Genomic DNA, 9,092 nt, shown 5'->3' on the forward strand with positions numbered 1-9,092 from the left:
CAGTTTAGTGTCAAATGTCCTATGACCAGAATCCCAGCTGCAGAATCCAGTAGCACATGGTACAGGGCCTGGATGTTCTACACAGAGGCTTCTGATAGGCATGCTGGGCTCATAGTGCTAGTCAGACCTTCCACAATGAGTGAACTAGTGTGTAAGGGACTAGGAGATGGTAAATTGGACTAGGTATGGTAAATGGTCACAAGAACCAAGTTTCTGTGAGAGCTTGAGGACTCTACTATTCTTCCATGAGGCCTAGAGTTTTACCCTGGTAACTGCCAGAAGAAAGGAAGCACCATACCTAAAGTCTGGTGCTCTGGGGAAGGGGGTGTCAGCTGGGGGCCTCTATGGGGACTCATATGGTCTCTACTATACCTCTGACAATTCCCAGAGCTGACACTCTTGCACTGTGCACATGGCCTTCTCTCCCTGTCTATTTTGTGTCCCATCCCACCACCATTTTCCTTCCCCCACCATTGTTAAGGTGTCACTCACACAGCTGACCCTTACATAAGTATATAAATCCCTTCCATAACAACAGAGAAACCAACCTATGCTACACCAGATAAACAAGGTCAAAAGCATTGCCAATTGTGTGGACTCATGCCTGTAATCCAAACTTTCCAAGAAGACAACACCAGGAAGAATGCAGTTACAGCCAGTTCAATTAACTACAAGCATACAAGCCTGGAGGTATGATTCAAGCAGGAGAACACCAGCCATAAACATGCAAACTGAAACAGATAAATGGACACAGACAGACAGATGGAGAGGAGAGACAGAGAAACTGACAGACTCAGAGACAGATTCAAGAGCAGGAAAAGAGGGAGAAGAAATGGAAGAGGGAGGTGAGGGGAAGAAGAAGGGAAGGGAACTGCAGTCAAAAATGGGATGGGATGGAAGAGGAGGGTGGAAGAGAGATGGCAGAGGGGGAAATGTGGGGAAAGGGAAAAGAGGAAAGAAAAGGAAGAGGAAACATAGAGAATAAGAAAAAAGCAAGCCCTAGTATGAGTACACATTCAAAAACACATACAAACAACAAAGAAACAAAAAATAAAAGAAAAAGCACTGAGACACCATAAAAATCAAAAGTAATTTCCCTCCCCACCCACCCTCTTACCTGAAGACTGGTCCATGTGGAGCTCGGGACTCCTTAGCTTCCTCCTTCAGCTTTCCTTCAGCATCATTGACAACTCTGTCTATCAGCAAGGTCCCATCCTTTGCCCTCTTTTGTCCCATCAACAGAAACCCATCTCATTCTTTGAGCTGAGGTCTACTCCACGAAGAGTCCTGAGGCAGACCTTTGACTGGACCAGAGCTCTAGCCTACTTCCTGCTGAAAATTTCATCAGTCTGCTTTGCTAGCTCAGCCTCCTGACCCCAGTGTACACATAGCAAAGACCAGATGTGTCCAGCTCCTTCCCAGCACACACTTATCACCCAAAGGCAACACCAGCCCTCAGCACTTCCTCTGTGTGGAAAGTCTGATGCCTGTAGGTGAATCAGCAAAATTATCCAGTGGCAGATGATCATATCCAATCTTACCAAATTGCTGTTTAGATCCCAAGCAGGTCCCTCGAGGCACAGGTATATCTGCATGGTTTCTCAGATGTCTTCCCTCCTTCAAGAGGTTTCTCTCCTCTAGTTGAATGGAAGAAAAAAATGTTTTATTCTGTATAGTTTGTAATGCCATACATCCCCTCTGGATGTTTAGAGTGTTCTAATATTTGAAACTCAGTTTCCTCCCTACCATGGTTCCCTAAAAATCAGACCCTACTATTCTTCCATGAGATCCCAGAGTCCTCCATTGGAAAGAAAGCACCAGGCCCAAAGCCTAGTGCTCTGGGGAAGGGGGTGTCAGCTGAGGCCTCTCTGGAGACTTATAGGGTCTCTACTAAGAATCAGACACCTCTCAGTGCTGACAATCTTGCACTGTGCACATGTAATTCTCTACCTGTCTATTCTGCACACCAGCCCAACACCCCTTCCTTCCCCAACCATTTGTAAGGTGTCCCTCACACAGCTGTCCCTCAAATCAGCACACAAATCTCTTTTGTAACAACAGAGAAACCAACCTGTGCTCCACTAGATTCACAAAGTCCAAAGCATTCCCAGGTGCTGGAGGCTCACACATGTAATGCTAACTATTCCACAAGTCAACACCAGGAAGACTGCAGATAAAGCTAGCCTGGGCAGACTCCATGTCCAACTAACTAGAAAAATCATGCCTAGACAGTAAAACACCAAGCAGAAACATGAGCACACCCAAGAGAGACAGAGACAGAAACAGAGAGAAACAGACAGAGAGACAGATTCAGGAGAATGGAGTGAGTGAGATGGACTGGAAAGGGAGAATAGAAGGATTAGAGGGAAGGGGAAGAGGAGGAGGGGAGGAATGGGGATGAAGGTAGGAAGAGAGAAAGTAGAAGGGAGAGAGCGAGGAAAGGTCACAGAGGAAAAAGGAGACCAAAAGAGAGAGACAAAAAAAACACTGAGTTCAAGCCACAGTACCAGCACACTCACAAATTTATACATACAACATACAACAAACAAACAAGAAGAAAGACAATAAAAGAAAAAGCATTGAGAAATCATGTAAATTCACAGTACTTCCCTTCCCACCCACTTCACTGAACTTGGGACTTGTTAGCTTCCTCCTCTCAACTCTCCTTCAGCATCAATGTCAACCCTTTCTGTCAGCAAGGTGCTCATCCTTTGCCCACTTTTGGCCCTCATTGCTTCTCTCAGCAGAATCCCATCTCATTCTTTGAGGGGAGATCTGCTCCCTAAATATCCCTGAGCTGCATCACTGAACAACCAGGAGCCCCAGCCCGCCTCCTGCTGCAAAACACATCAGTCTGCTCTACAGGCTCAGCCTCTTGGCCCAGTGCACACATAGCAAAGGTCAGGTATGCCTAACTCCTCCCCATGACACCCTTGTCACCTAAAGTCAGCATCGCCCTCTGCACTGTGTGTGCAAATCTAACGCCCTGGCTGAACCAACACAAATATTCTAGTGGTGAAGGCTTACATCCAATCTTACCAAATTTCTGTTCTGTGGGAAGGCAGTCATCCCAGGCAGGGTCCATCCACAGGTGTGGTCCAAACACAACCAAAGTCCATCCACGCCCTGTCCATCCACAGTTACCATGACATCTCCATGCTTTCTCGGGTCTCCTATTCCTTCACATATTGCACCACCTCTAGCTAAAAGGAAGAGAACATATCTTAATTCATACACTTTGTGATTCCAAAAATAGTCTCTTGATGTTCATAATGTTGGAATACTTGAACATCATCTCCTCCATCACACAGGTTCCCCCAGCAAAAAATTAGGGTCTACTCTTCCATGAGACCAATAGCCTTCCCCTGGGAACTGCCAAGGGAAAAGAAGCACCATGCCCAAAGCCTGGTGCTCGGGGGAAGAGGGTATCAGCTGGGGGTCTCTCAGGGGACTCCCAGAATCTCTACCAAGATTTACCAACATGTACTGCTGATCCTCAGCACTGCCTCTGTGTAGAAATCTAATGCCCCGGCTCAACCAACACATATAACCCAGTGATGAAGGCTCACATCCAATCCTACCAAATTTTTGCTCATGTCCAGATGTAGGCAGGATCCATCCACTGGTATCACTATATCTTCATTCTTTCTTAGGTCTCTTGGTTATTCCACAGGTTTTCTCTGCCTGTAGCTGATAGAAAGGAAAAGTATTTTAATTCATACATTTTTGTGATCTTGATTTTGGGTTCTGGATGTACAGAATGTTCTCATATTTGAAACTCTGTTCCCCCAGCACTCTGATTCCCCAAGGAGAAAAAGTAAGCCCTTCTATTCTTCCATGAGACCTAGAGTCTTCCCTTGGGAATTGCCAGGAGAAAGGAAGCACCAGGCCCAAAGCTTGCTGCTCTGGGGAAGGGAGTGTCAGCTGGGGCCTCTCTGGGGACTTATAGGGTCTCTACTAAGAATTAGACACCTCACAGTGCTGACAACCTTGCATTGTGCACATGTAATTCTCTACCTGTCCATTGTGCACACCAGCCCAACACCCCTTCCTTTCCCTCACACAGCTATCCCTCACATCAGCACACAAATCCCTTTTGTAACAACAGAGAAACCAACCTGTGCTCCACCAGATTCACAAAGTTCATAGCATTGCCAGGTGCTGAAGGCTCACCTGTGTAATCCTATTCCACAAGTCAACACTGAGAAGATTGCAGATAAAGCTAGCCTGGGCAGACTCCATATCTAACCAGAAAAATTCAGGCCTAGAGGTATGACTACAGAGGTAGACCACCAGCCACAAACATGGAAACTGAGAAAGGCAGACAGACAGACAGACAAACAGACGACAGAGATAGAAACAGTCAGAGACAGACTGAGACACAGAGAGGGACAGAAAGAAGACAGAGACAAAGAGATAGAGAGACAGGAAAAACAGAGACAGATTCAGGAAGGAGGAGGAATTGAGATGGAATGGAAATGGGAGAAAGATTAGAGGGGAAGGGGAAGAGGAGAAAGGGAGCGAGTAGGAATGAAGAAAAGGAGGGAAGAGAAATAGTAGAGAGGGAAGAGCAAAGTAAGGCCAGAGAGGGAAAGGAGACACAGAGAGAAAGCCAGAGAGTTCAGGCTACAGTACAGGCACATACTCACAAATGGATACACACAACAGACAAAAAGACAATGAAAGAAAAAGCTTTGAGAAATCATGGAAATTAACAGTATTTCCCTCCACACCTACCCTCTTTCACTGAACACTGGTCCATGTGGAATTCAGAGTTAGCTTCCTCCCCTCAGCTCGCCTTCAGCATCAGTGTCAACCTTGTCTATCATCAAGGTGCCCATCTCTTGCCCTCTTTTGGCCCTCATTGCTTCTCTTACCAGAATCCCATCTCATTCTTTGAGCTGAGCTCTGCTCCAGAGCTCCAGAACCACTGATCAGACAGGAGCCCCAGCCCTCCTTCTGCTGAAAATCTCATCACTATGCTCTGCTACCTCAACTTCCTGACCCGAGTGCACACATAACTAAGACTGTGTGTGCCCAACTACCCCCCATCACACACTTGTCACTCAAGGCAGCATCAGATCAAAGCACTTCCTATGTGGAAATCTAATGACCCTGGCTGAACCAACACAAATAGCCCAGTGGGGTGGAGGGTCATATCCAATCCTACTGAATTTCTGTTCATGTCCAGATGCAGTCATATCAAGCAGGGTCCATCCACAGGCAAAGTCTGTCTAAGCCTTTCAGAGGATTCTCCACCTCTACCTGATAGGAAGGGAAGTATTTCAATTAATATACTTTGTGAGGTTAAAAATAGGCTCTGTGGGCTGGGAAGGTGGCTCAGTGGTAGAGTGCTTGCCTTGCATGTATGAGGCCCTGGGTTCAATTCCTCAGTACCACATAAGCAGAAAAAAAGCCAGAAGTGGCGCTGTGGCTCAAGTGGTAGAGTGCTAGCCTTGAGCTGAAGAGCTGAGGGACAGTGTCCAGGCCCAGAGTTCAAGCCCCACAACTGACAAAAAGGGGGGCTCTTGATGTTCAGAAGTGTCTTACATTTGAGGGCTGGGAAGGTGGCTCAGTGGTAGAGTGCTTGCCTTGCATGCATGAGGCCCTGGGTTCGATTCCCCAGCACCACATAAGCAAAAAGAAAAAAAGCCGGAAGTGGAGCTGTTGCTCAAGGGATAGAGCGCTAGCCTTGAGCTGAAGAGCTGAGGGACAGTGCCCAGGCCCAGAGTTCAGGCCCCACGACCAGACCCAAAAAAAAAAAAAAAAAAAAAAGAAGTGTTTTACATTTGAGCCTCAGCTCCCCCAGTAGTCTGGTTTTCCTAGGGGGAAAAATGGGCCCTGCTATTCCCCCATGAGGCCTAGAACCTTCAACAGGAAAAAAGGATGCACCATGCCCAAAGTCTGGTGCCCTGGAGAAGGGGTGACACCTGGGGACCTCTGGGTGGACTCCCAGAATCTCCACGAAGGTATGCCAACACTCAGTACTGACCCTCTTGATCAGTGCACATGTCCCTCTCCCCCTGTCCATTTGCACACCAGCCTACCACCCCTGTCCTTCCCCAACCATTTGTAAGGTGTTTCTTACACAGGTGCCCCTCAGATAAGTACACAAATCCCTTTTGTCACTTCACAGAAACCAACCTGTGCCACACCAGATCAACAAGATCAAAAGCATTGCCAGGTGCATATGGCTCTGGACTATTCCAGAAGCTCACACCCAGAAGACTGCACTTAAAGCCAGCCTGGGCAGACCTCATCTTCAATTAACCAGAGAAATACAAGCTTCAAGGTAGTACTCAAGTGGTAGAGCATGTGCAACTGAAAGAAAAAGAGAGAGGAGAAGAGGCAGAGGCAAAGAGACAGATTCATGAGGAGGCAGGGAAGGATAGGGAATGGCATAGGGAAAGGAGAGGAAGGAAAAGAGAGCAAGGGGAAAATGAGGAGAGGGAGTGAGGAGGAACAAAAGAAAACATGGGGGAAGAGAGGAGAGACAAAAGAGAGGGAAAAGAGACAGAGAAGGAAAGAAAAAAGCACCAAGTTCAAATTTTAGCACACACTCACAAATACACAAAACCAACAAACAAAAAGAAAGAGAATAAAAGAAAAAGCATTAAGACATCATGGAAATTCACAGTACTTCCCTCCACACCCACCCTCTTCACTGAATACTGGTCCACGTTGGAGTTCGGGATTCTTTAGCTTCCTCCTCTCAGCTCTCCTTCACTATCAGTGTCAATCCTGTCTGTCAGCGATGTGCCCACCTTGGCTCTCTTGTGGCCATCATTTTTTCTCTCCAGAATCCCATCTTATTATCTGAGCTAGCTCTGTTCCTCAATACTCAGTGCCCTGAAGAAGAGCTGGATCACTGATCCAACCAGGACCACAGCCCATCTCCTGCTGCAAATCAGTCTGCTCTGCAGGCTCAGCCTCCTGACCCTAGTGCACATATAGCAAAGCCCAGGTGTGCCCAATTCCTCCCCATCACACACTTGTCAACCAAAGGCAGCATCAACCCTCAGCACTTCCTCTGTGTGGAAATCTAATGCCCCAGATAAACCAACACAAATAACGCAGTGGTGGATGCTCATATGCAATCTTACTGAATTTCTGCTCATGTGGGAATGCAGTCAGCCCCAGCAGGGTCCATCCACAGGCACCACTATATCTCCATGCTTTCTCAGGTCTCCTGCTCCTTCACAGGTTTCTCCACCTCTACCTGAAAGGAAGGGAAATTATTCTACTTCATACACTTTGCCAGTCTAACTATGGGCTCTGGTTGTTCAGAATGTTCTCATATTTGAAACTCAGCTCCCCCAGCATTCTGCTTCCCCTTAGAGATGCTTGGAGGCTCATGGGGGGAGTTGCAATTCAAAGCAACCTGTCTAGGTAATAGGGTCCTTTTTACTGTGAGCAAATAAACAACTCTGAAGAAGAGACTCTGGATGATGGTTTTATGTTAGGATAGTGATGAGGTTTAGAGAGAAAGCACACTGCAGGAAACCTCATTGAAATGGAGGAAAGCTAGGGCAGAAACCACTGCATAGGGACAGTTCCCTCTTCTTTCCCGGTGAAGGTTGGCCCTTACGCTCCAACCCAGCCAGTGTAACTAGTGTGCTCAGGAGTTGTACCCAGACACCTAGAGACCGCTGAAGGAGAAGAAGAGTCCAGGATGCCTCCTGCCCCTCAGATCCATGGGCTCCTACACCACCTCACTTTAAACCTAAATAAACAGTTAAATAGGCAGACAAGCAACATACATGGAAGGTGAGATGATGACCTGCTGCAGCATTTCAGACAAAAACACCTCAGTGTTCAGGGGGACAGATGTGAAAGGTTGTTCAGTAAAGTGGCAATACTCAAAAGTAAGCGATCAAGGCAGATCCACCTAGCTCAGAAGATATAGGCAGCTTGAGGCCACCTTTCAGCTTACCTTTCAGCATTGGAAAGCCAGCACAGTGTCAGCTGTTCTTTCACCGGAAGGAATCCCAGCTGGAGAATCTCCTAGCACGTGTCAGAGGACCTGGCCGTGCTGGACTGAGACCTCCACTGGGTATGCTCGGCACACAGCAGTGTAAATTTCCTGTATGACTCCGTCCCCTCCTGCAGCTCTTAAATTCTACACCTCTCAGATTTTCTACACCCCAGTTAGAGTCTCCCCAAAGGTCTGAGTTCGTTGACTTTCAATTGTGCTGTTTCAGAATTCTTCACCATGTGCTCTTAAGCTGTGGGCATTATTTTGGGGCCTTCACACAGCAGCAAAGTCTGCAGAAAATTATGACTATCCTATTAGCCACCCTCCTCCAGCCCTGTCTATTATTCCAGCTGGAGGCGGCTTTGGCTTCCCCCTGAGGCTGCCCAGTGGGAAGGGCATTTTCTACTGAGAATGAACTCCCTAGTCTGCTCAACCAGCTAAAGGAATCCTGGCCCCCCGATTAAGTTGGAACTGGAGCTCTGCAGGGAAGGACAGGCAGACTGGCACTTTGGGCTCTCTTGAGTGGTAACTGCTTGTCATCATTGCACCACTGAAATTCTGAGGACAAGTAGAAGGTGTTAGGTCGTGCAGATAAGGTTGGTTCTCCGTGGAAGGAGAGGGCTGGTGGAATTTTCCTCAGGAGTTGTGCACGGAGGACTAGCCAAAGGCATCATTTTCAATTCCACACTTTTGGCATGCTCTTTTAAGCTTTCTTTGATGACCAGGTAGGTGCCGATGGCTTCATTGAATGCTCTGTCCTGGATTGATGTTTTAGTGTCAGCTACATTGTACCCCATGTCACACATGACTGTCACAATAATGGGGTCCAGCTTGCAGGGCAGTGGTTCATCAGGTCCTAGTCCAAATCCCACACCTAGAGCCAGCCCTGGGTGCTCCATTATTTCCTCAATATTAGGTCTCTGATTGAAGTCCACAGTCAGCAGTTGGGAAAGTAGACCATGTCCCATTGCAGATAGGTAAAGGGGACCAGTGTATCTGGCCTTTGTACCTGGATGTCGGCCAACTTGTCACCGTATACAAGAGCACACCTAAGCTCCAAATGTCCACCTTGAAGCCATCGTATATTTTGTGTAGGAACATTTCAAGAGGTCGGAAT

General features: G+C 47.3%; 1 long non-coding RNA gene across 1 annotated transcript in view; it reads right to left on the bottom strand.

Annotated features, from left to right (window-relative positions):
• The window catches only part of LOC138830063 (uncharacterized), an 82,054-nt gene extending 73,228 nt beyond the window's left edge, over window positions 1–8,826 (bottom strand). Inside the window, exons 1-5 of the long non-coding RNA XR_011372851.1 lie at window positions 7,934–8,826; window positions 7,104–7,219; window positions 3,582–3,690; window positions 3,040–3,203; window positions 1,542–1,637 (exon numbers count right to left, since the gene is read on the bottom strand). This is a non-coding gene — a long non-coding RNA (uncharacterized lncRNA). The remainder of the gene's footprint in view (window positions 1–1,541; window positions 1,638–3,039; window positions 3,204–3,581; window positions 3,691–7,103; window positions 7,220–7,933) is intronic.
• Window positions 8,827–9,092: the final 266 nt, after the last annotated feature.

This window comes from Dipodomys merriami, unplaced genomic scaffold, assembly GCF_024711535.1.
Source record: "Dipodomys merriami isolate MVZ:Mamm:240054 unplaced genomic scaffold, mDipMer1.0.p SCAF_1, whole genome shotgun sequence".
NCBI classification, from domain to species: Eukaryota; Metazoa; Chordata; class Mammalia; order Rodentia; family Heteromyidae; genus Dipodomys; species Dipodomys merriami.